The following is a 27,574-nucleotide window of genomic DNA, read 5'->3' as shown; positions in this document are numbered from 1 at the left end:
GTTGAATACACTTCAATTATGAGAAATGTTGTTGAGTGATGAGAATGTAGTTTGGGTTGAAATTGAAAGAATTGAAGAAGTATTGAGGGAGTGTTGTGCCGTGGGGTTATGGTGATGTTACAAGAGAATTATTTTCTCATTTTGGATGGTTTAGAAAACAAATTGAATGATAATTGAATTAGGGTTTGTTTATGCACAACTATTGTTTGATGAAATGCCTAAGTAACATGTTACCATGGATGCCCTGTCACAGCTGTGACCTTTTAAGTGATTTTTGGGCATCTTACCAATTGAACTGGCTGAGACCTAAACATAAACATTGTAGCCCTATCTCTAAGCTTTAAAACGAGACCAAGATCGTAGCAATCCGATATGTATAACTCGAGTTAAGCCTTCTTGAATAAGACTTGCGCAGAATGACTATTTTTGATGCAACATTGCATTTGTGCATTTCATAAGTGCATTAAGTGAGAAATTTTAAGCATGAACCATCCATATGCATAAATTATGCATTGAGAGGTAGCTTGGGAAGGAATAGAGAATTTTGTGAATAAGCTACTTTAAGAGCAAAGAGAATGAGAAAAACTCGAAGAATGGGTTGGTACTTTGTGAACTCCACCCGGAAGTCACGTAGAGTGGGTTTGTGCTTTGTGAACTCCACTCGGTCGTGCCTCCGGTAAGATGAGGCCGTGACATTTAAGCGAGAAAGAATGAAGAGAGAATGAGTAGAGTCACGAAGAGTGGATTGGTGCTTTGTGAACTCCACCCGGCTCTGCCTCCGATAAGATGAGGCCGTGACTTACAATAGAAAATTAATAAAAGAGAGTTGTGTGAAAAAGAGAAACAGAAAGAGAAAATAAATGAGACGAGAAGTGTGTAAGGAAAGAATTAATAGAAAGAGTTACGGGGACAGATGAGTAGAGGATTTACTTACTGAGCATTATTTTGTGCTCACCCCGTTATTTTTCTTTGTGTTTGTAGGATCTAGGTGAGGACGCGGTCGGATGGGCGTCGGCAAGCGAGGAGCAATAGCTACACTGTCCACTGTTTTTGATAACTTTTACAAATGATACCTTACTTTGTATAAAGAATCATTATATGTATTAAAAGAAAATTTTGGGCCCATTTACTTTTGTTAATATAAATGTATTTTACTTGATGTATTTCTATGAGTATCCTAGTATGAAGCAGTTACTACAGCACACCACCTTAATTGAGTGGCCTAAGAAGAAGAAAGAATTTGTACAGTTCGCAAGAGTGCATGTAGATAAGGACTGTACTCACTCACACAACCAGGGTTCCGAATCCATGCATCAACCGAGTCCGATCAGCAAAGAAAAGAAAAGGATAAGAATAAGAAAGAATAAGAATAAGTATAATAATAAGAGAAAGAATAAGAAAGAATGAGAAAGAATAAGAAAGCTTGAGCAAGCAAGAAAAGAAAGAAAAAGAAAAGAAGAGCTTGAACACACAAGAAAAGAAAAGAATAGAAAGAAAAGAAAAAGAAAGAAAGAAAAGAAAAAGAAGAGAATAGAAAGAAAGAAAAGAAATAGCATAAGAAATAGAAAAGAGGAAAGAAAATGCATTTCTATGCATTATTACATGTGCATCCCATTCATGCATGTTACCATGGTTCTTATCATGGTTAGTGAGAATAAGAAAGAAATAAAGAACAGAGAGAAGTAGATAGAAAGAAAAGAACAGTGAGAACTAGAAACAGCGAAAGAAAAGAAAAAGAGCAAAGAAAGAATGAAGAACAAAATAATAGAGTAAGGAAAGAACAAAAGAGGAAGTCGCGGTGATAGAAGAGTAAAGGAGTTACTTACTAAGCATTTTTGTGCTCACCCCGTTATTTTTCCATGTTTTGCAGGAAATAGGTGAGAAGTAGTCGGATGGACGTCGAGAAGCGAAGAGAAATGGCATTACTGTCCATGATTATCAAAGCTCTTATATATGTTATTTTGCTCTGTACAAAATAATATTTTGTATTATGTAAAGAATTATATGTTATGTATAGAAAAAATTGGGCCCATTTACTTTCAATTAATAAGTATGTATGTTTTCATAGTAAATTTGTCTAAGTATACTAGTAGAAAGAAGCTATTACATTTTTGATATCAGAGCAAAGATTTTGGGATATGACAGTGTGCCACTCTCGCCACATTGACCTTTTGTAGCTGACCGTTGTAAGTAAATTATTTCCTTACTTAAAGTGTTATTTGAGTTGATTGAGTGTGGTTGTCTTGTAGATGAAACGTAGAACCCGAGCAAGTAGTAAGAGGACAATGAGTGCAGGGGAACCTTCTAACCCACTAGAACCTACTCCTACTACCCTTGATGAAGCTAGAATTTAAGGTATTATACAGCAAGTTTTAGTAGAAAGCCAAGGGAGAGTTGAACCAGAAAGAATTGAAACCCCTGTGCAAGGACCGACCATTAGAGAAGAAAGAGAAAGGCCGGTACCGTCGATAGTATAGAATCAGATTGAGCCGATATATGGACTCCCAAGTTAGCATCAGCCATCAGAGTTTAAAGGTACAACAGACCCTTTAGTAGCAAAAGAATGGTTTAGGTCCATAGAGCGTATGACGAATTTGTTTTCCATGACAGATCGGGAGAAGATCTGGTATGCTAGTTTCTTGTTTCGGTGTGATGCCCAAATCTAATGGGAATTGATGCCCCAGCATAGTGAATACCCTAGAGTTGAGAAAAGACAAGTTTGTTCATGGGTTGAAGCCAGAGATAGCCTGGGATGTAATGACAGGAGCCAAGCCCCCTCGAACTTATAGTGAAGCTTTAGAGCGGGCTTTAAGGGCATAAATTTTTGTAAACAAGCTCATCCCAGTGAGACCAAGTGAACCATCTCCCGCTCTACAGAGGGAAAGATATGAGATTATAAGAAATAAAGAAGTGAAGAATAAGAAAAAGTTTTAGCCTAAGAAGACTGGAAAAGATTGGCAGAGTAAATGGCCAAGAACAGTGGAGTTTCTCCCATGCCCTAAGTATGGGAAAACTTATCCAAGGGAATGTCTAAGAGAGTTGGGTTGTAATGTTTGTTATAGATGCCGACAGCTAGGGCATTTGATGAAATATTGTAAAGTTCCTCTTCCATCTGCAACACAAAATCCCAGGGTTACTAATGCTAGGGTGTTTACCATGGCACAAGGTGAAGTAGAGGTTAGTCCATCAGCTGTTACTGGTCAGTTATTATTTCATGCAGTTCTTTTATATGCTTTAATTGATTCTGGAGCTACTCATTCATTCATATCTCATGGGATGATAGAAAGATTAGGTTTGAAACCTGTTAGAGTGAATCAACCCATTAAGATAGAGTTACCTGACGGGGTTAGTGTGGTGACCCATGAGATGCTGTCAAGAGAGACCATAGTGATCCATGGAAGAGAGTTAGCAGTTGATTTAATTGTGTGTTATATGCCCAACTTTGATGTAATCTTGGGCATGGATTTCCTAGGGAGGTATGGAGTAGAAATTGATTGTCGAAAGAAGAAAGTGAGATTTAATCTCGATAATGGAGATAAGTTCAGTTTTGGTGAGGGCCATTAGTTGAGTATGTTGATTAGTAGCATGAAGGCTAGAAAGATGTTAAGAAAAGGGTGTTCTAGATATATAGCCCATGTGGTGCAAAGTAGTAATGTCCCATTACCAGAGCTTTAGAGTGTGTCAGTAGTCCGGGAATTTCTAGATATGTTTCTGGAAGAGTTACCAGGTTTGCTTCCGAAAAGAGAAGTAGAGTTCAGCATTGAATTGGCACTAGGGACCACACCGATTTCTAAAGCTCCTTACTGAATGGCCCCAACCAAGCTTCAAGAATTGAAGAAGCAACTCTAAGTGCTCCTAGATAAAGGTTTTATCCGACTAAGTCATTCTCCCTGGAGAGCTCTAATATTGTTTGTAAATAAGAAATATGGATCATTGCAGATGTGTATAGATTACAGAGAGTTAACCAAAGTGACAGTGAAGAAAAAGTACCTGTTACCTTATATAGATGATTTGTTTGATCAGTTGAAAAGAGTTGTAGTGTTCTCGAAGATTGATTTGAGGTCGGGTTACCATCAAGTAAGAGTGGCAAAACAAGATATAGCTAAGACTGCTTTCCGAACAAGATATGGGCATTATGAATTTGTGGTGATGCCTTTTGGGTTAACCAATGCCCCAGCAGTCTTTATGGACTTAATGAACCGGGTGTTTCATGATTGCCTTGATCAGTTCATAGTGGTTTTTATACATGACATCCTGGTTTATTCTAAGTCAAGAGAAGAGCATAAGGAACACTTAAGATTTGTGCTGCAGCGATTGAGAGAAAAGAAGCTGTATGCTAAGTTTTCTAAGTGTGAGTTCTGGCTTGATCAGGTGATATTTCTGGGCCATACTGTTTCTGAAAAGGGATATCAGTATATCCTAGTAAAGTGAAGGCAATCCTTGAATGGCAAAGGCCAAAGATAGTAAAAGAAGTCAGAAGTTCCTTGGGACTAGTAGATTATGATATTTATACTGATGCCTCATTGTAGGGACTTGGTGTTGTCTTGATGCAGTTAGGTGGGGTGATAGCTTATGCTTCTCGGTAGTTAAAAGAGTACGAGACAAGATACCTTACGCATGATTTAAAGTTGGCAGCTGTGGTCTTTGCATTGAAGATTTGGAGCCATTACCTATATGGTGCCAAGAGTAATATCTACACCGACCATAAGAGTTTGAAGTATTTCTTTACTCAGAGGGAGCTGAATATGAGACAGAGTAGATGGTTAGAGCTGGTTAAAGATTATGATTATGAGATTAAATATCAGTTGGGGAAAGCTAATGTAGTAGCCGATGCTTTGAGCAGAAAAGCTTATTTGTCCCGACTCACAAGGTAGAAAGGGCTCATAGCAGAATTGTGCAAAGAGCTGATTGAGATCATACTAGGAAGGATTTCCGGGTTAGAGGTTTAGTCTACTTTACTGGAAGAAATCAAAGAAAAGCAAGTAGCCGATGAATGGTGTCAGAAACTAATTTAGCAGGTGCATGAGGGCAAGATACCAAAGTTCCATCTGTTAGATGATGTCCTTCGTTTCAGGAGTCGTTTGTGCATTCCTCAAGATAATGAGTTAAAGAAGAGAATTCTTATGGAGGCTCATGTCACACCATACACTGCTCATCCTGGAGCAACCAAGATGTATCAAGACTTAAAGAAAGGCTATTGGTGGCCAGGTATGAAGAAAGATATTGTAGAGTTTGTAGTTAAATGCCTGGTTTGTCAGCAAGTGAAAGCATAACACCAAAGGCCGTCAAGGTTGCTTCAGCCACTCAGTATTCCTGAATGGAAATGGGAGAGTATCTCCATGGATTTTATTACAGGTCTCCTTAGAGTGCAGAAAGGGTATAATGTTACATGGGTGATTGTGGACAGATTGACTAAACCAGCCAATTTTCTTCCGGTAAAGGAGAGCACTACTTTGGATCAATTGGCTTAGATATACATTAAAGAGATAGTGAGACTGGATGAAGTACCCAAGACAGTAGTATCAGAAAGAGATTCCAGATTTGTCTCAGCTTTCTAGATGAGTTTATAGAGGAACTTAGGTACTAGATTGTGTTAGAGTAGATGCCCTAGAGCCAATCAATTATTGTAGAATTGACTCTTTGTAATAATGTTCATTAATCAATAAAAGGCATTTTATTCTATATCGCGTAAATCATAATTATTGCAATATGTATTGATATATGTTCTTAGAATGGTAGAACCGTGACAAGGGTATCAAGTGTTTCAACTCTTGATAGTGAGAACCCTATGAGCACATATGGTGGCCATTCTAGAAACGTCCGTAGCCCCAGTATTATTCTGAACTAAGGGCACAGATAATACGGTAAGGCTATCATAGTGTTGAACGACCCTGTCGAAAGGCAGTGACTGATCTCACTTGTCAAGGTTGTTTGGTGACAACCTGGTGCAACACATGGGTGTTTGTTGTAGGCGATTACACCACAGCAAGTTCACTGGACTGACCCACCAGAGGATTCCATATGGATGGTAACCCCAGTGTCTATGGAACAAATCCTCTAACGAATGGTGGTGCATGTGATCCTTAGACTTGAGATCACCGGAGCGCCTTGTGCACCGATTGGTGTAGTTTGACACTAGCCTAACGCAGTTCTTTTCAGAGCTGTCAATACGGTGGTGATTGGCTGCATCAAGGAGTGTATCAAGACTATGGTGGATTGACAGAGGATTTATCACTCCCGGGTACGGGAGAAAGTTATCTCACGGCGCAATTCAGTATATGGCAATGACACTAAAACTGTGGCCACAGTGGGATTGAGTTGTTGCTCTATCCAGTTTATAATACGGGTCATTGGTCCAGAAACTGAATAAATAATATCGAGAGTAACCGAAGGTTGACACTATTTCTATGCCTTCGTCTCGTCGAGATAACGTATGATGAAAGGATCGAATTGCACGGTAACCATATCGTTGACAGGTAGCTACTTTGCTGAATCCGAATCTATCGGGTGGCCATGATGCCTTGCTAGGGGCCAATCTTGGTCTGTGTATTAGTGAGACGATTAATTGGTGTTAATCGCAATACTATACACTGCCGATATGATGAGGAGCCTAAGGGTCACACACATAGAAGACAATTTAAGATGCAAGAAGAAAGAAGGGCGTTTTCGTCTTTTAAGGCGAAAGGGTATTTTGGTAATTTCACAGTGCAATTAAATTTGCTGAGGTCGTAGCCTTTATTTAATTTGTTAGAAAAATTAAATAAGTGAAATTACGTTTAAATGTGTGTTCGCACATATTTAAATATATTATCATTATTGTTAAATGTTAATATATATTTAAATATATATATTAATTGATTTTAATTGAGATAATGATGGAAATTAAAATAAATCAAATTGGGAGTGTTTGGCAACATGGGGCGTTTGGGTTGGAGCCCAAGCCTATTCCGTATGGGATTAGGGCAAATTGTTTTTAAGTATAAAAGGAAAAGTGTGTGATTTTTTAATTAATGATTTTTCTTTGTAAAAAAAAAAAATACACACAGCAGCCCTTTTGCTTCTCCCACGGCAGTAACATCTTAAGCCTAAAAATCAATTCAATTGATTTTTGTTTTCTTCTTAATCTTGAAGCCAAAGAGGATCTAGCAAATCCCTCTTTGGTTCTTTTGAGATTGTCTTCGTGTGGACTACGCAGGTTCGATCCTACACTTGGATCGGTAGCAAAACGTTCGACGACGAATTTGGAGGAGCCTTCAACGTGCGTTTGTTTCTCTTAACTCATGTTGTATATTTATGCAGATTTTATTTAATATAAATTGTTAAAATCATACCCTTGATCTTGGCTCTTGTAAACGATCCTGTTATTTTATTTTTCGTTTCCGCTGCGTATACGGGACCGTTTACTAACAGATTGGCTTTTAGTACTACCTATCATCCTCAGACAAATTGCTAGACAGAGAGAACGAATTAGATACTTGAGGATATGTTGAGAGCCTATTGTATGGATTATAAAGTATCCTGGCATAAGATGTTACCCTTGGTAGAGTTTGCTTATAATAATAACTATCAGTCTATAATTAAGATGGCTCCCTACGAGGCCTTGTATGGTAGACGTTGTAGATCTCCACCACATTGGGATGAGATAGACAAGAAAGATGAGTTGAGTACAACTCTTGGGCCAGAACTAACTCAAAAAATGATAGAAGATGTCAAGATGATCAGAAGTAGAATGAAACAAGCCCAAGACAGGCAGAAAAGTTATGCAGACTTGAAGAGGAAAGATGTTGAGTTCGAAGTGGGTGGTCAAGTATTTTTAAAAGTTTCTCCCTACAAACGGGCGATGCGTTTTGGTAGCAAAGGAAAGTTAGCAGCGAGATACATTGGTCCATTTGAAGTATTACAACAAGTGGGAAAGGTAGCCTATAGGTTGGCACTACCACCTAGCATGGACAAAGTACACAATGTATTTCATGTCTCGATGCTTCGGAAGTATGTAAGTGATCCCTCCCATATACTAAGCATAGAAGACGTAGACTTAGAAGAGAATCTGGTGTATGAGGAGCGTCCAGTTAAGATATTGGACATAAACATTAAAGAGCTCCAAAATAAGAGTATCCCTTTAGTGAAGGTCCTCTGGAGAAATCATAAAGTTGAAGAAGCGACATGGGAGGTGGAACAAGACATGCAGAATCGTTACCCGGAGTTGCTCGATTGAATTTCGAGGACGAAATTCATTTGGAGGGGTAGGGGGGAGAATTGTAATGCCCACTTTGAGGTATGTCATTCATACGTGCTTATTAGCCCTTAATGTTGATTGTTTGTCTTTGGTTAAGCTTGTATATTGTAAATAATGTTTGGTTGCCCTGATTTTGGTAAAGGATTGGCGAAGTTGTGAATTACAGACTTCGCCAAGGCGAAGAATAATCTTCGCTGTACTGACGTACGCTCTGTAATTTTTCACCAAGGCAAAGAAAAAGCTTCGCTGAAGCGATGATTTGGCTGAATTTCTTGAGAAGTTTCTAGAGGAATTCTCCATAGGGGTAAAGTGACCATTCTACCCCTAATTAGTAGGAAAAGTGGAGAGTGAAATTTAAGAAAATTTCATAGAGAATGCTTTGGAGATGGGGGTGTAAGTGCAAAGAATTAAAGGACAAGGATAGAATTATTAAGAAAGTGTAGAGGCAAAATGGGAAAGAATGTGTATTTATATGAGATATTAAGGATTTAGTCTCATAAACACTCCCATTCATTACACCCATGTGCCACTTCTACTCTCCATTTCTCTCATCTTTTTATCAAATTTCCAAGGAAGATTAGAGGGCTTTTGGATAGTTTTTTCTGGAGATTTGATCCTAAGCATCAAAAGGTAAGGATTCTTATTAAGTTTATGCTTAGGGTTTGAGAGAAAGAACAAGTCCAATAAAGATAAAGAGCTTTTGTGGAACTAATCAAGCATAAGGTAAGTAAATCCAACCTAAGTTGAGATTTAAGTAATCAAATGATTTGAGATGCATGTATATGCTTATGAGTTTGAGATTAATTATTGAGAATGATGCTATTGTTGAGTATATGGCTTTTGATGACTAGTTTTGAGCCATGAGAAGTGGAGTTGAGATTGTGGTGACCAAGTGAAGTTTGGTTGCATTTAGAGAGAATTTAAGTAGAATATTTGAAGTGTATTTTCCTGGCCAGGATTTGTAATGATTCAAGGGAGTTTTACTCCAATTATGGATGGTCTAAGAAAGAAGTAGAATTATAGTTAAAGTAGAATTCAAGTATACATACATGTTGTTTGATGAAATGCCTAAGAGAAGCATATGCATAAGTAGAAAGACTTAATTTTTGTGCAACATTGCATATTTGCATTTCATGCTTGCACTTAAGAAAGAATTATAAGCATGAGCCATCCGTGTGCATATATTTGCATATGCATAAGAACTTTAAAGAAAGAATAAAGAATTTTAAGAATAAAGAGAACGAAAGAAAAAGCACTAAAGAATAAAGAAAGAAAAGTGCTAAAGAAGAGGAAAAGAATAGGTTGTTGCGATGGGGAACCTATGGGTGACAAGAAGAAGAAATTCCCACATACACGCCACCTTAATTGAGTGGCCTAAGAAGAAGAAGAATTTGTACGGCCCGTAAGAGTGTATGTGGATGAGCGCTGTACCAAGAAGAATTTCCTACATGCACGCCACCTTAATTGAGTGGCCTAAAAAGAAGAAAGAATGTGTACAGTTCGCAAGAGTGCATGTAGATGAGGACTGTACTCACTCACACGGTCAGGGTTCCGAATCCATGTATCAACCGAGTACGATCGGCAAAGAAAAGAAAAGAATAAGAATAAGTATAATAATAGGAGAAAGAATGAGAAAGAATAAGAAAGCTTGAGCAAGCAAGAAAAGAAGAGCTTGAGCACATAAGAAAAGAAAAGAAAAAGAAACAAAGAAAAGAAAAAGAAGAGAATAGAAACAAAGAAAAGAAAAAGAAGAGAATAGAAACAAAGAAAAGAAATAGCATAAGAAATAGAAAAGAGGAAAGAAAATGCATTTCTATGCATTATTACATGTGCATCCCATTCATGCATGTTACCATGGTTCTTATCATGGTTAGTGAGAATAAGAAAGAAAGAAAGAAAGAACAGAGAGAAGTAGATAGAAAGAAAAGAACAATGAGAACTAGAAATAGCGAAAGAAAAGAAAAAGAGCAAAGAAAGAATGAAGAAGAAAAGAATAGAGTAAGGAAAGAACAAAAGAGGAAGTCGCGGGGATAGAAGAGTAAAGGATTTACTTACTGAGCATTTTTGTGCTCGCCACATTATTTTTCCATATTTTGCAGGAAATAGGTGTGAAGCAGTCAGATGGACATCGAGAAGCGGAGAGAAATGGCATTACTGTCCACGGTTATCAAAGCTCTTATATACAAAATATTAATAAGTATGTATGTTTTCATAGTAAATTTGTCTAAGTATACTAGTAGAGAGAAGCTATTACAAGAAAAGAAAGAAAGAAAGAAATACAGAAAAAAAAAAAAAGAAATAGAAAACAGAATAAGAAAAATTGAAAAATAGAAAAGAAAATGCACATTCTATGCAATTGTGCATTTGCATCATATCTATGCATAATACCATGCCTATTATCTGGAGTAGTGAGAAAAATAGAAATTGAGAAAGAACAGAGAAGGAATAGAGAAAGAACAAAGAAAGAACAGAGAAGAATAGAGAAGGTGTGATGTAAGGAAAGAAATTCAACATTTAAGCAACAGAGAGAGAAGGGTAGCATAGCAGGTTTGAGCAATTAGTACTCACCCCATTGTTTTCAATGTTTTTGCAGGTAGTAGGTGAGACGCAGTTGCATGGAACGTCAAGAAGCGGAAGGGTTCGGTGACACTATCGAGTTACTATTTATATAAAAGAAAATTAGTTATGGGCCCATTATTTTATACTCATCTAGATGTATATTTTCTTATATATATTTAGTGAGTTTTGCTGTTTATTTTCCGAGTATACTAGCTAGGGATGGAGTATTACAATCGTTTACCATATAGAGCTTAATAAGGAGCCATCTTAATTGTAGACTGATAAATATTATTATAAGCAAACTCTATCAATGGTAGCATCTCATGCTAGGTCATCTTATAATCCATACAACATGCTCTTAGCATGTCCTCAAGCACCTGATTGGTTCTCTCAGTTTGGCCATCTGTCTGTGGGTAGTAAGCTATACTAAATGCTAACCTGGTACCCAAGTTTCTGTGTAGACTAGTCCAGAAAGCTTAAACAAATATGGAATCTCTATCTATTCCTTGAGAAATTCTTCCAATAATTCTTTCTACACTTTGAGCTGAGACAAAGAGGCTTTTCTACTCAAGGCATCAGCTACCATATTGACTTTTCCAGGTTGATACTTTATTTCACAATCATAATCTTTTACTAGCTCCAACCATCTCCTTTGTCTCATGTTCAACTCCTTTTGGGTGAAGAAATACTTCAAACTTTTATGATCAGTATAAATATTACTCCTTGCCCCATACAAGTAATGCCTCCATATCTTTAATGCAAAAACTATAGTTACTAACTCTAAATCATGTGTAGGGTATCTTGTCTAATACTTTTTCAACTGTCGAGAAGCATAAGCTATTACCCTACCCGACTGCATCAACACAGCATCAAGTCCCTGAAATGAGGCGTCTATATAAATATCAGTTTACACCCTCCTGTGGTAACACCAGAATATGAGCCGTGGTGAGTCTTTCTTTTAACTCTTGGAAACTCTCTTCACACGCATCTGACCATATGAAAGGAGTTCCATGTTTGGTAAGAGCTATAAGCGGCTTAGCCAACTGGGCAAATCCTATTACAAACTGCCTGTAATAACCTGCAAGCCCCAAGAAACTTCTAACCTCTTTCACTGTCTTCGGCCTTTGCCACTCTAGGATTGCCTTTACCTTACTAGGATCTACTGACATATCTTCTTTTGAGACAGTGTGGCCCAAAAAGATAACTTGATCCAACCAGAACTCACATTTAGAAAATTTGGCATACATCTTCTTATCTCTCAATTGCTGCAGCATAAATCTCAAATGCTCTTCATGCTTTTCTCTTGTCTTAGAATAAACTAGGATGTCATCAATAAACACTACTATAAATCGATTAAGACAGTCTTGAAATACCCGATTCATTAAATCCATAAAGACTGCTGGGGCATTGGTTAACCCAAAAGGCATCACCACAAACTCATAATGCCCATATCTAGTTCGAAATGCAGTCTTGGCAATATCTTGCTCTACAACTCTTACTTGATGATAACCCCAACCTCAGATCAATTTTGAAAACACTGCTGCTCCTTTTAGTTGATCAAATAAATCATCTATGTGAGGTAACATGTATTTATTCTTCACTGTCATTTTATTCAACTCTCCGTAATCTATACACATCCATAGCAACCCATCTTTCTTTCTCACAAATAGAATCAGAGCACCCTAAGAAGAATGGTTGGGTCAAATAAAACCCTTATCTAAGAGTACTTGGAGCTGCTTTTTCAATTCTTGGAGTTCGGTTGGGGCCATAAGATAAGGGGCTTTAGAAATCGGTGCTGTCCTTGGTGCCAACTCAATGCTAAACACCATTTCTCTTTCTAGGGGTAAACCTAGCAAATCATCCGAAAATACATCTGGAAACTCCTAGACTACTGGCATATTATGGATCTCTGATCAAGGGACATCACTGCTTTGCACCACATGGGCAATATACCCGGAGCACCCGTTTCTTAACATCTTTCTGGGTTTCACACTGTTGATTAATGTACTAAGCTGGTGGCCCTCTCCAAAACTGAACTTATTGTCGTCATCAAGATTAAACTTTGCTTTCTTCTTTCGGCAATCAATCTCTACTCCATATCTCCCAAGGAAATTGATAAGAGTGTAATTTATATATTTTTTTTATTCCTTCCATATTATGTTTTTTGTTATGTTTTATGCCTAGTTGAGTTGATTAGAGTTTATTTTGTAAGTTTGACATATTTGGATAGACTTTATGAAATAATTGAGAAAAGATTAGGAAATTCCAGATTTTTTGTTATTCTGACCAATGCTGCGTTTTTCATGGAGTCGGATTTCCCGATTGCAAAAGTGTTCTTTAGAAAAAGTAAAGAAGATGAATTCTAGGAAGGTATTATGGGCAAGAATCCGAGTTTGTTTGGGCCCTCATTAGTTGTTGCAAAATCGGACTTGGAATCCTATTCGCGGAAGGATTTCCTGGCTGAGTATTGAGTCTTTGAATAGGCCTAACTGGAGCTTCAGATATCGAAAGCAGGTGATTCAAAAGCCCAAATTCATCTACACATCCAGGAATACAACTTTTATGAAGTGACCAAGCCAAGAAAAGTTCTTTTACATTGTGAGAATCCTAGTGCAAACTGGATTATGAATTATGTTTTCCATATCTGATAAGGAATTGACAGTTTTGGAAGTCTATCGTTTAGGAAAGGTCTAGGAAAGTAATTTTTGTTTTTCCTGGGGCAGAATTGAGGAAAAATACGTTATTTATTTATGAGTTGTTAGGTTAAACAGGGGAGAGAGAATGGCAGGGGATTTTTTTTAATTTTTTTTACTTTCTACGTCAACATGTGCAACTGATCTTTCTTCTTCAGTTCAAGGGAATTTTGAAGCCTGAATTCATGTCATTGGTGTAACTTAACTTCAGTAACATTGTTGTTAATCTTGTTCTTATTGGAATTGTTTATGTTATTCTGTTTTAATTGTTTATGATTTTTGTTTGGGTGATTTAGTAATGGCCTGCTAAATTGTTTCGTCGGAATTTTATCTGTTAGAATTAGGAATTGTGATACCTAATTGCCCTCTATCTATTCAATGAGTAACACATGATGATAGATGATTACGGACAAGTTCTCAATCTGTCACCTTGAATAACATAACCTAAGTTAAATAAGCCGATCTTGCATGATTGTTGCTTGGATTGATCTATTTTCCTAATTCTTAAGGCTGCCATTGAATTAAAAATAGAGAGCTTATTCTAGGTTGTTTAAAGGTTAGGATCTAATTGTAGAGCTTATTTCAGTAGTGACAATTAAGGGAAAATTCGGGTAACAGAGCTTGTTGTTTCCTAGGGTCAATAACTCCATAATAACGAGATAGAATAATGTTACAGTTAGTTCATGTCCAATGCATGTTTACGTGGATCTTGAACCGAGAACTGGTTGTTTTTAATCTGATATTTTCTATCATTGGAGATTTATTCGTTTCACTTTAGATTGCATTGTCTGCAACCCCTTTCATTATTTTGTTGTCATGTCTACTGTTTAGGATTTTATTTTATTTTATTTTATATTTATGTTGTTTTCGTTGTGGTTATTGGTTAGAATATAGGATTTAATCGAATCATTCCCTGTGGGATCGACCCTTGCTCACCCTCTATGCAATTTAGTAGTTAGATTAGTAAGGTTATTAATTTGGAGCATTCAGCACGCTACCAGAAATCCTGTCCAAAATAACATCAAAGTCGGGCATATCAAATACAATCAAATCCACTATTAACATCCTTCCATGAATCACTACAGACTCCTCTGAAAACATCTCCCGAGTTACCACATTATCACCATCTGGCAATTCTATCTTAATGGGCCGATCTACTGTAATAGGTTTCAAACCCAATCTTTCTATAATCCCATGTGTAATAAATGAGTGTGTGGCTCCAAAATCAACTAATACTTAAAGGGGAACTGAATGAAATAATAACTGACTAGTAACTGCATATAGGCTGGCCTTGGCTTCACTTTGTGCAACTATAAATACTCAAGCATTAGTACCTCTGCATTTCTGTGTTGTGGGTGTAAGATGGGCCTTATAATCTTTCATCATATGTCCGGGCTGTCAGCATCTAAAACACACACCCTTGAGACACTCGCTCGAATGATGTATGTTTCCCACATTTCTAACATTGGGGAAACTCAATAGTCCCCGGCCGTTTATTCTTCCCGTCCCTCTTGTTCTTCTTTGACTAAAATCTCTTCTTATTCTTCCCTTGTCTATTGTTGGGGATGTCAAATATGTCTCTTTGTGGAGCGGAAGGTGCAATACTGGGCATTGCTGCTGATGGAGTTAATGGAGTCAACTTATTCACAAATACTTTAGCTCGTAAAGCTCGTTCCAAAGCCTCACTATAAGTCTGAAGGGGCTGGGCACCTGTGTAATAACTGCTTCATACTAGGATACTCATAGAAATACATCAAGTACATATATTTATATTGGCAAAAGTAAATGGGCCCAAAAGTTTCTTTTAATACATTTAATCATTCTTTATACAAAGTAAGGCATCATTAGTAAAAGTTATCAAAAATAGTGGATAGTGTAGCTATTACTCCTCGCTTGCCGACGCCCATCCGACCGTGTCCTCACCTAGATCCTGCAAACACAAAGAAAAACAACGGGGTGAGCACAAAATAATGCTCAGTAAGTAAATCCTCTACTCGTCTATCCCCACGACTCTTTCTCTTAATTCTTTCCTTACACTCTTCTCATATCATTTATTTTCTCTTTCTATTTCTCTTTCACATAGCTCTTTTCTATCAACTTACTATTGTATGTCACGGCCTCATCTTACCGGAGGCACGGCTGAGTGGAGATCACAAAGCACCTGCCAACTCTTCGTGACTTCTACTCATTCTCTTCCTCTATTCTTTCTTATATTTTCTCATTCTTTCTCACTAGAATGTCACGGCCTCATCTTACCAGAAGCACGGCCGGGTGGAGTTCACAAAGCACTAACCCACTCTTCATGACTTCCTGGTGGAGTTCACTAAGCACTAACCCATTCTTCATAACTTCCGGGTGGAGTTCACAAAGCACCAACCCGTTCTTAGATTTTTCTCATTCTCTTTACTTTTAGAGTAGCCCATTCACAAAGTTCTCTACTCTTTCTCAAACTACTTCTCAATGCACAGTTAATGCATAAGGATGGTTCATGCTTAAAGTTTCTTACTTAATGCACTTATGAAATGCACAAATGCAATATTGCATCAAAATAGTCATTCTGCATATGTCACACTCAAGGAGGTATAACTTGAGTTATGCACCTCGGATTACTATGGTTTTGGTCTTGTTTTAAAGCTTAGAGACAAGGCTACAACTTTTATTTTTTGGTCTCAACCCAGTTCAATCCTTAAGATGCCCAAAAGTCACTTAGAAAGTCACAACTGTGACAGGGCAGTTTTCACTTAGGCATATCATCAAACATTAATTGTGCATAAACAAACCCTAATTCAATTATCATTCTATTTAGTTCTCAAACCATCCAAAATGAGAGAAAAACTCTCTTGTAGCATTACATACCTACATGGCAAACACACTCCACAAAAATTTCTCCAATTCTTCCAATTTCAACCCATCATCAAATCATCACATATACTTCTCATATTCAAATATATCCAACAACAAGCATAATTCATCNATACACAATAATGCTACGGACACCGGGATTTTTACACTGAAATATTGTACCGGCCTACGTGTAACACGTCTCTGATTTTTTTAACAATTTTTTTCTAGTGAACGGCCGTCCATCAAATTTGGACGGCTGTTCACTCACATGGACGCCCGTCCATATTATATGGGCGGGGGTCCATATACCAGGGACGAGCTTCCCTAATTAAAGGACGCCGTCCATAAGTAAAATAGAATAAAATTTTTTTATAAAAATTAGGGGCGGCCGTCCCTTCATTTTGGACGGCCGTCCCTTATTCAAAATATGGAAATAAAAAAAGAAAAAAATATGGGGACGACCGTCCATACATTTTGGACGGCCGTCCCTTAAGTTTGGACGGGCATCCATTAGGAATGGACGCCGTCCATTAAGTTTGGATGGGCGTCCATACTTTAAACAAAAAAATCAAAACATTCTGAACGCCTTTCTTCTTCAATCTTCTTCTTCGTCTTCATTTCCCATCTCCTTTCTTTTTCTTCGTCTTCATTCCCCCAGCCTCACCTTCCTTGCTGGGATGCACTCTTCCTTCTTGGATATGAACACATTGTATCCACACACCCTCTGACCTTGTACCTGAAACCTGCATCCTTCGTGTGATTGCTGAGATTGCCCGTGCTGTGGGATCAACTGGCACGTCTGCCGGGCAGTTCCTTGATATTGAAGGTGGGCTTAATTCTGTTGAATTTGTGCAAGAGAAAAAATTCGATGAAATGGGTGAGTGCTCTGCAGTGTGTGGAGGATTGTTGGCTGGTGCAGAAGATGATGAAGTGCAGAAATTGAGGAGGTATGGAAGAGCTGTTGGGGTATTGTATCAAGTGGTTGATGATTTGTTGGATGCAAAAACACAAAGTGAGGAAGATGAAGAGAAAACAAAAAAGAAAGGGAAGAGTTATGTTGCTATCTATGGCGTTGACAAGGCTATGGAGGTGGCTGAGGAACTCAAAACCAAATCTAAGAAAGAATTGGATGGGTTCGAGAAGTACGATGAGAAAGTGGTGCCACTTTATAGCTTTGTGGATTATGCCGCCGACAGAGGATTTTCTGTTGGTGATTCAAGTTGATACAGTTTTCTTTGTTCATCACACTGCTGAGAAGGGGCTGAATATTATTGTTTTAAGTTTATTAAGGATTTTTGGCAGTGTTGATTGCAGTGAATATTCTCAGAGTTTGATACATAGTACATATTTGAATCATTAAAGCCGGCTCATATAGAATGTTTTTCCATTGAAAATGGAGATGTCAAGCTTTGTAATTGTATTTAGTTGAATGTTTGTAGCTGTTCTCCAACATTGTAATTCTGTTGCTTAAAGTTAGAGGAAGAGCCCTTGTCCACCCAAGTGGAATGCCTGAGAATACATTATGGGCCATGTTGATACTGGTAAAACAAAGCTGCTGGATTGTATCCGAGGTACTAATGTTCAGGAAGGTGAGGCTGGGGGAATGAAGACGAAGAAAAAGAGAGGAGATGGGGAATGAAGACGAAGAAAAAGAGAGGAGATGGGGAATGAAGACGAAGAAGAAGATTGAAGAAGAAAGGTGTTTAGAATGTTTTGATTTTTTTTTTTTAAATAATAACTTTGCCACGGCGAAGTCTGGAAATCCCAAAATGCACATTTCACGTTTTTTGTAGTTTTTCATGTAATAACACAAATCCAAATCAAATCAAACGCCACAAACATTCGCAAGATCCAACCAACCATTAACATTTATCAACACTTATAAACAATTTATCAATTGAATCATTCATTCAACAGTAGATTTTAGATTTTGAAGATTTAACCAAAAAACATGCTTCATGCAGTTTTGGTGCAGATTCATCAAGGCAACATGTTATCAATCAAATACATGTAATCAACCATTCAAAAACTGTACAATCTGGTACCCTAGGCTCGGATACAACTGTTGGGAATGATCATCTATGGTAGCGGAAACAAAAATTTACATGATAGATCGTTCCTTAGAACCAAATCAGGGTATAAAATATAGTTTATACATTATAATCAAATCTGCAGAAAATCAGTTTAAGGTTAAGAACCATACCCACGTTTGGAGGCTCATTGAACTGTCTCAGAATGGGTTTCGCTACCGACCCAAGTGTAGGATCGAACCAATAAAGTCTACACGAACATAACCTCAAGAGAGTAAAGAGATTTGCTAGATCCCTTTAGCCTTGAAGAACCAAAGAAGAAAATCAAAGTAATTGATTCAGCAAAAATTGCAATATGGCGTGGAGAGTGTTTCAAGGGCTAAGGGGTTTTCTTTTTCAATGAGTGAATGAAAAAAAAAAAAAAAATATTTCACAAAGTGTTGCACTTACTAGTGCACACTTTGCCCTATTCCATCATGGAATAGGCTTGGGCTCCAACCCAACACCCCTATATCCAAACAGCCCTTTGGATATTAATTTTAATATTATTGTTATTTCAATTAATCATTAATATATATATTCATATATTACATTTAACAATACAATAATTCATTAAATATATCGAACACTATTTAAATATAATTTCACTTATTTAATTTAATATCAATTAAATAAAGGCTACGACCTAAGCAAATTTAATTGCATTATGAATTACCAAAAACCTTTTGCCTAAAAGGATGAAAATGCCCTTCTTCTACACTAGTTCTTAAATTATCTTCTATGTGTGTGACTCGTAGGCTCCTCATCATACTATGTAGTGTAGTATCACGATTAACACCAATTAATCGCTTACTACCACTCAAAGATTGGCACGTAGCAAGGCATTATGACCACCTGATAGATTCGGATTCAGTGAAGTAGCTACCTTCAACGATATGTTTACCGTCACATCCAATCCTTTCACACAACGTTATCTCGACGAGACCGGAGGCATAGAAATAGTGTCAACCTCGGTTACTCTCGATATATGTATTCAGTTATTGGACCAATGACTGAATTATACTGGATAGAGCAACACTCAATCCCACTATGGCCATTGTTTTAGTGTCATTGCCATTTACTAATTACACCATGAGATAACTCTCCTGTACCCAGGATGTAATCCTCTATCTCCACAATAGTCTTGATACACTCCTTGATGCAGTCAATCACAACCGTATTGACAGCGTGAATAAACTACGTTAGGCCATTGTTAATAGCACCAACGTTGCATAAGGCACTTCGTGATCTCAAGTCTAAGGATCACATGCACCACCATTTTGTAAGGACTTCTTCCATAGACACTGGGGTTACCATCCATATGAATCCTTTGGCAGGTCAGTCCAGTGAACTTGCCTATGCAGTACCCATGTGTTGCACCGGGTTGTCACCAAACAACCCAAAGGTGAGATCAATCACTGCCTTTCAACAAGGTCATTCAGCAATGATAGCCTTACCGTACTGTCTGTGCCCTTACTTTAGAACATACTAGGGCTAAGGACGTTTCTAAATGACACCATATGTGTCATAGGGTTCTCACTACAAGTTTGAAATACTTGATACCCTCATCACGGTTCTACCATTCTAAGGACATATACAATACATCACAATGAGGATTTACGCGATAGAAAAAATGTCTTTTAGGATTAATGAACATTATTACAAGAGTCAATTCTACATAATTGATTGGCTCTAGGGCATCTACTCTAACATGTACTCAAAAAACTGCCAGATACGAGGTGATCACTCGACTTAGAGGTGCCACCCGATACTGCAAATAGCCAACATAAGAGAAGGTGATCACCTTACCATAGTTCATACTAGAAGTTTAAACAAATTATTATGCTAAGACAGGTAATTGATCATATTAGGATTGAGAGTTAACTCTAGGTTCATAAGTTGCACAAAACTTATAACTCCCCTCTTTGTCAACTTATGAATAAAGCACAATCTTTCAAAACTGAACCTGTCTAAAAAATCATCAACATTTAAGAAAAAAAAAAACAAATCAAGAAATAGCAAACAACCTCATTAAAAGTCCTAACAACTAAAACCGAGATAGAACAGGAACAAAAATACTCCCCCTTAATTAGTATACTCCCATTGAGTAACTAACCAAGACACAGTTGAAATGAAACACAATAAAGAAAATCACAAATAGAAAGATGGTTAGAAAATAAATGTTCTCTGAACACAAGAAAAATCATAGACAAAAGAAAATATCAAAGATATTGATTAAAAAACTGAATTTAACACACTAACTTTAAGAAGTTCTAAATGAAACTTAAACAGAAATTAAACACTAAATAGAAATAAAAGTCCAGTTCAAAACGCAGGCAAGTGATCACTTCAAGACTTAAAGTACCACCCACACAATGCAAGGATTTTTAAGACAACTATTCAGGTTTTTACTCCCCCTTTTTGTTCATAATTCTTCACCTTGTGCTTGTTTGATCTCTGTTGATGTCCTCTAGCATTGATGTGTCATCTTTTTCTAGAAATGGAATGGAGGCTGAGCTGAAGGAGAGTGAAGCAATGTCTACAACTGAGAAGGGGCAATCGGTGACCACATTATGGGCACCTATGAGTGGTCACATCAGGGAAAACTTCTTCGTCAGTGAGCTAACCATTCAGATAAGAGCAGCAACATAAGCAACTTCCTTTTAAAAGTTATAACTTCATCAGAGCACCAGATGGTACAGCTGAAGTATTGCATCTTGAGTTTGAGAAACAGGGCACATCATTGACAACATTATTTTGGTCTTAAGGGTTAGAATCAAAAGCAGTCTTCTCTAATTCTTTCCCAAGGCCGCAACTCTTGTTCTAAAACCAGATCTTCTAAAGTATCCACACGACAGAAAGGTTAGTATAACTCTTGGGCAATTTTGAATAAATTTTGTACAAAGGAATGACCAAGTTTGCAGCAATGTGACACTCTCCAAGCCTGGGGTCACAACTCCACTATTGAGTTCTATTGGCTAGACGTAACTCCTATACATGCATTACTTACAACTGTTGTTTAATTTCAACCACATATGCAACTTTGAGAGTGTTTGGTTGTGCATGTTTTCCATTTCTTAGAGTGTTTAACAAACATAATTTAGTTTTCATTCCAAAAATGTGTCTTTGTAGGATATAGTTTTTCTAAAGTCATTTAGATTCTTAATGTCATCCAAGTCAAATCATTCTACTCCTAAATATTTTCCTTTTATTCCATAAGTCTTCAATCACTCGATGGAACCTGTCTCTCCTACAATAGTTGGTTCTTCTAATGATTCTCCTTCAACCAGTAGTTAGAGTTCTAATTTTACTCCATCTGTTAATCCTACTTTGCTACTAACCCACATGTGTTTCTTCTCCTCATTTAGTTTCTCATCACATTACCTTGTCAGTTGCAACCAAATACCATCATCACACAAACATGCCCACCTGAAACCATTACAATAGACCTAACAACCTATCAAATCCATGCTTGTCCTATCCTACCAAACTAACCATCAAACACCAAGCTCCTTTATCATCCTTACTTATCACCATATGTTAGAGTAGATGCCCTAGAGCCAATCAATTATTGTAGAATGTGACTCTTTGTAATATGTTGATTAATCAATAAAAAGGCATTTTATTCTATATCGCGTAAATCATTATTATTGAAATATATTTGATATAGTCCTTATAATGGTAGAACCGTGATGAGGATATCAATTTTTCAAATCTTGATAGTGAGAACCCTATGAGCACATATGGTGGTATTCTAGAAACTCTGTAGCCCCAGTATTATTCTAGTAAGGGCACAGATAATACAGTAAGACTATCATAGTTTTGAACGACCCTATCGAAAGTGACTGATCTCACTTGTCAAGGTTGTTTGATGACAAGCGGTGCAACCCATGGGTGCTTGTGTAGGCGAATACAACTAACAAGTTCACTGGACTGACCCACCAAAGGATTCCATATGGATGTACCCAGTGTCTATGGAACAAATCCTCTAACGAATGGTGGGTGCATGGATCCTTAGACTTGAGATCACTGACGCCTTGTGCACCGATGTGTGTAGTTTGACACTAGCCTAACGCAGTTCTTTCAGAGCTATCAATACGATGGTGATTGGTTGCACTAAGGGGTGTATCAAGACTATGGTGGATTGACAGATTTATCACTCCCGGGTACGGAGAAGTTATCTCACGGCGCAATTCAGTATATGACGATGACACTAAAACTGTGGCCACGTGGGATTGAGTTTGCTCTATCCAGTTTATATACGGGTCATTGGTCCAAAAACTGAATACATAATATCGAGAGTAATCGAAGTTTATACTATTTCTATGCCTTCGTCTTGAAGATAACGTATGATGAAAGGATCGATTGTGCGGTAACCATATCGTTGACAGTAGTTACTTTGCTGAATCCGAATCTATCGGTGTCATGATGCCTTGCTGGGGCAATCTTGTATGTTGTATATGAGACGATTAATTGGTGTTAATCGCGATACTATACACTACCTATATGATGAGGAGCCTATGGGTCCCCACATAGAAGATAATTTAAGACTCAGAAGAAAAGGATTGTTTTCGTCTTTTTGGGCGAAAGTGGTATTTTGGTAATTTCACAGTGCAATTAAATTTGCTGAGGTCATAGCCTTTATTTAATTTTTTAGAAAAATTAATAAGTGAAATTCCGTTTTAAATGTGTTCGCAATATTTAATAAATTATCATTATTGTTAAATGTTAAATAAATATATATATATATTAATATATATATATATATATATAAATATATTTATTGATTTAATTGAGATAATGATGAATTAAATTAAAATATCTAATTGGGAGTGTTTGGCAATTTGGGGGTGGTTGGGTTGGAGCCCAAGCCCATTCCATATGGAATAGGCCACTAAAATAATACATAAAAGAAAGGTTTTAGTTGAAAATAGTGTTGTTTATTATTTCATTTTGATTAAAGGGAGAAAAATCTTCTGCCCCAAAACTCTCCCAGGCCACTTTTACTGTTTGATTGAAAATCAAATACTCTTTTGTTTTCTTCTTGATTTTCTTAAGGCCAAGGAGGATCTAGCAAATCCCTCCTTGGTTCTGTTGATTGTCTTTGTGTGGACCTCTACGGTTCGTTCCTATACTTGGATTGTCAAACACGTTCAGAGATAATATTGGTGGAGCCTTCAAATGTGGTATGGTTCTTAAACCTTGTAACTGATTTTTCTGCAAATTTCATTATTTATATAAACTGTGATTTTTGTACCCGGATCTTGGTTCTAAGGAACGATCCATGAGTTTATGTTTTTGTTTTTTCGCTGCGTAACTGGGTCGTTTACTAACACATGTTGCCAATGCAAGCACGAATATGTAGGAACCACGTACTTCCAAAAGAGCAATACAGCATTAGTAGGAAGTCCTTTGCGCCATGAAAGGTAAGACAAGACAAATAGCACCAAAATGAAGGTGCATATATTCTTCTTGGAGCCATTGTGTCACCAATTGAGAGGGAAAGTGAGGAAAAACGGTTCAGAACATGGTAGTAGGTACTCCTGTTGATCAAACGGAACTATAACACTTTCTTTTGTGTTGGTAGTGGGGTGGCTTGACCAAGGCTCTATTTTAGTGGCAACGGGTTGAGGAGGTTTTTTTATGGAAAAGGTATAAGAAACGAAGTGAAATCTCCTTCAGTTAAATATGAAAGTTCATAGATAGACTCTACTTTATCTTTGTAGTCTGTTGTACAAGAGCTGTAGAAAAACTAGTAGAGGAAGTAGAACTTCGAGGTAGAAAAAGAAGAGGTGCGAGAAAGAACGCGGTGTTAATTTTTTACTCATGATAGACACACTGCTATTCCTGACTAAACACACACTGGCATGGGAATCTTCTTGTAAAACAATCACAGAGCATGAAGGGTACTGGAATATTACCCTATGGCATGGACACAGGAAAGTTAGATACTACAATGTCTTTATAGAGACAGGAAGGGGTCATAAAATTACCAGAAATTTCTCCAGGTAGCTGGTACGGCACAGAGGCTATCTTAAATACCAGCTGCCTTAGACACATAGTCTGGTTGACAAGAAGTTTCCGATACATATGACACAATCAAACTATCTACAGTGGAGAGCATATACCGACTTTACCTATATATTCATAGGTTTGATGGCTTATGGCTCTAATACCATATATGCGGCGGTAAGTAGCTTAAGATGTCGTGGGCGTTTGTTATACCGAAGGCCGCCAGTCTGCTAGACAGTTTTAAGGCGGTTACTGTTTTCCAGCCTAGATACCCTTAAACTATTCAAATAAGGCGGAGATGAACAATGCTGTTATAGTGGCGTTGTCGTAGATTCATCACTCCTAGAGACCCTAACCCTGCCATAGATTTGTAGTCGTCGTCAATTAGTCAAACTGCACGGTTAATAACTACTACCGCAATTAGAAGTGATGAATCCTTTATCAATCCATATAGCCTAGTGTACTTCATAATATAGCCAAACACTACCATATTGATAACCCTTAAAGGCTACGTTAGGCTGGTGTCAAACACACCAATAGGTAACACGACATTCTAGTGATCTCTCATCTAAGATTACATACATCACCATCCATTTTTTCCATGGCATTGGGGTTACCACCTACATAGAATCAACAAGCACCCACACATTGCACTAGGTTTTACCAAACAACCTTGACATGTGAGATATGTCATTACCTTTTGGTAGTTCGTTCAACACTATGATAGCCGTACGTTATTTATGTGCTAAGGGTTCTCACAATCAAGATTTTAACCACTTGATTCTGTCTTCACAGTTCTACATCCTAAGGACGTATATCACAACAATATTTAAATACGAATTACACGGTACGATAATTGCCTTTATTGATAAATATACATGATACATAAGAGTCAATTACAATATATCGATTGACTTTAGGCACTACTCTAGTATTTTTCAATAGTGGTAGGTGATATCAAAATTTTCTAAAAACTAGGGACTTTACGAAAAAAAGTCAAAATTATCATCTCGAGGACTACCTCCAAACTCTATCTCATATCAATTGGGTTGCATCAATTCATGGCTGGAAATTTGTATCAGTTTAAATCAAAGGCTTAGTAAAAACATCTCGTCATTTATTAAAATGAGGGAAAAAGATTAAAAACATATTCTTTTTTAAAATTTATATTTGATCTTACTTTTATCATATACCAACAGTAATATTCTCTTTATGTAGTTTTATAGGGCATATTATCCTCACCTCCCTTGAGGTTTGCGTTTTAATAGTAACCCCCACAAGTTTAGAATAGCATCCCAACCTTCCCTCAAGTTTAAAAATTCTCTCAGACCTCCCTTCTTCACCGTTTGCTAATCCATTAGATTTATTGACTCTTCCTTACTTAGAAGTACCTAAATCCCTTAAATACATAAGATTTCAAAGAAATAAAAAAAAATAAAACCTCAAGTACATAGTTTACTGTAATTTTTTTATAAAGTTAAAAGTAAATTGTATTAGTGGAATTAAGGGTAAATAAGATATTTAATGGTTTTAGAGTTAGGAGTGACTTGGTTTTATTGGTAGAGGGTTGAAAAAATTCTCATATCTTATGGGCTTTTTAATATAGCTATATATAGGGGTTTACAGTGATTTTCCATTAAGGAAAATATAATAAACCTAACCGATTTGTGTTGACAAACGGGGAGAGGCAAGATTTGAGAGAATTTGAAATCTAGAGGATGTGAGGGATTTTATTTAAACTGTCCACGTTGCTAAGAAAAAGGTAAACCTTAAAGGAGGTGAGGGATAATCCCTTTTATTAATTAGGTCATTCAATTCCAATATCAAAATTTGCATTCATAATTTGAATAAAATTGATTATAGTTTTACAATTTATGGTGTGTGGTTTAAAAGAAAAAGAGGTCATTTCCAGAAGGATCCTCTCACTAATTTTATGTCAATTCAGGACTCACAAAAGCAATTTTAAATGTAAGTATAAATGTGGTATCCTTTGCTCAAGTAATTTAGCAGATTCATTGAGTTTTGAGTTTTGAGTTTTTTTCAGTGATCAAATCAGCAGTTGACCAAAAGAAACTATCAAAAAGTTTATTGTTGGGATCCTTTTGCTCGTTTAATCTGGTATTCTCGAGAGTTAGTTTATCCAATTCAATTGACCAAAAGAAATTCTAAATGGTCCAATTCTTAGAATCCTTGAATCGTTTGATCCAAGAGATTCTTCTAAATTTGTATTCCCGAGGAACACTAGACTACATGGGATATGATAAGGTTACATTACTTCTTTTAGAACTAAAATCTCTGTACTTCCTACCTACATAAATATAGGTGCTAGGATATTTATATATAAAAGGTTTAGAATAAATTCAAAGATTATTTTTTTATTTTTTTTTTTATTTTATATATGAAGCTATCTATAAAGAGAGGAATCAAAAAAATATAGATTAAAAAGAATAAATGTTATACAAGATGTGAATCTGGAGACTCTTTACACACACGGTTTTGAGTTCTATTGGTATAGGTTAAGTATTGGTTAAGTCACATTAATTTCTGTAAGATCTTTATGTGTAGGTGACTTATTTTCTTATATATAATCTCATATTTATATATGCTTTGCCGTGATCTAATACTAATTAATGAGATAATACGAGGTCAAAATAATTTATCTTAATGCCCTCCCTATTAATCGAAAGCCTCAAATTTAAGAGTGCTTTGCGTCCATGACTCTAAATTGAAATATTTGGACCTTCTTAATAACTTAGTTAATAGCTGGACCCTCACCATCAAAGCATGGATTGAATGAATATATGAAAATTTACTAACTAGTTGTGTCACCCATCTTGGATTTTTATTTGGAATTACATAAGTGGTTGTGAAGAGCTTGCAAATGCGGCTTCTTAGGAAGCAAACATCTGGTTGATTGAATGATGTGCATTAATTTTCAGGATTAATATTATTAATAGAAATAGTAGATTTAATTTGCATAATATAAAGTGATACTCTCATAAAGGAATAACCTTTATATAATCATAAAAAATTTAGTCCTAATTGGGATAGTTTATAATGAGAATGATCTCTACATTATAATAAGTTATATATTTTCTAATTCTGTTTAAAAGTTGTTTCCATATAGTAATAATTATTTATATATTGCAAAAATATGTATA

At 36.7% G+C, this 27,574-nt stretch overlaps 1 pseudogene; it reads left to right on the top strand.

Moving 5' to 3' along the window:
• Window positions 1-15,062: 15,062 nt before the first annotated feature.
• Window positions 15,063-17,556, top strand: LOC116113453 (annotated as a pseudogene).
• The last annotated feature ends 10,018 nt before the right edge of the window (window positions 17,557-27,574 follow it).

Source organism: Pistacia vera, unplaced genomic scaffold (genome assembly GCF_008641045.1).
Source record: "Pistacia vera cultivar Batoury unplaced genomic scaffold, PisVer_v2 Contig121, whole genome shotgun sequence".
NCBI lineage: Eukaryota > Viridiplantae > Streptophyta > Magnoliopsida > Sapindales > Anacardiaceae > Pistacia > Pistacia vera.
The sequence above is the reverse complement of the archived record's forward strand: the minus strand, read 5'-3'. Positions and strand labels throughout refer to the sequence as shown.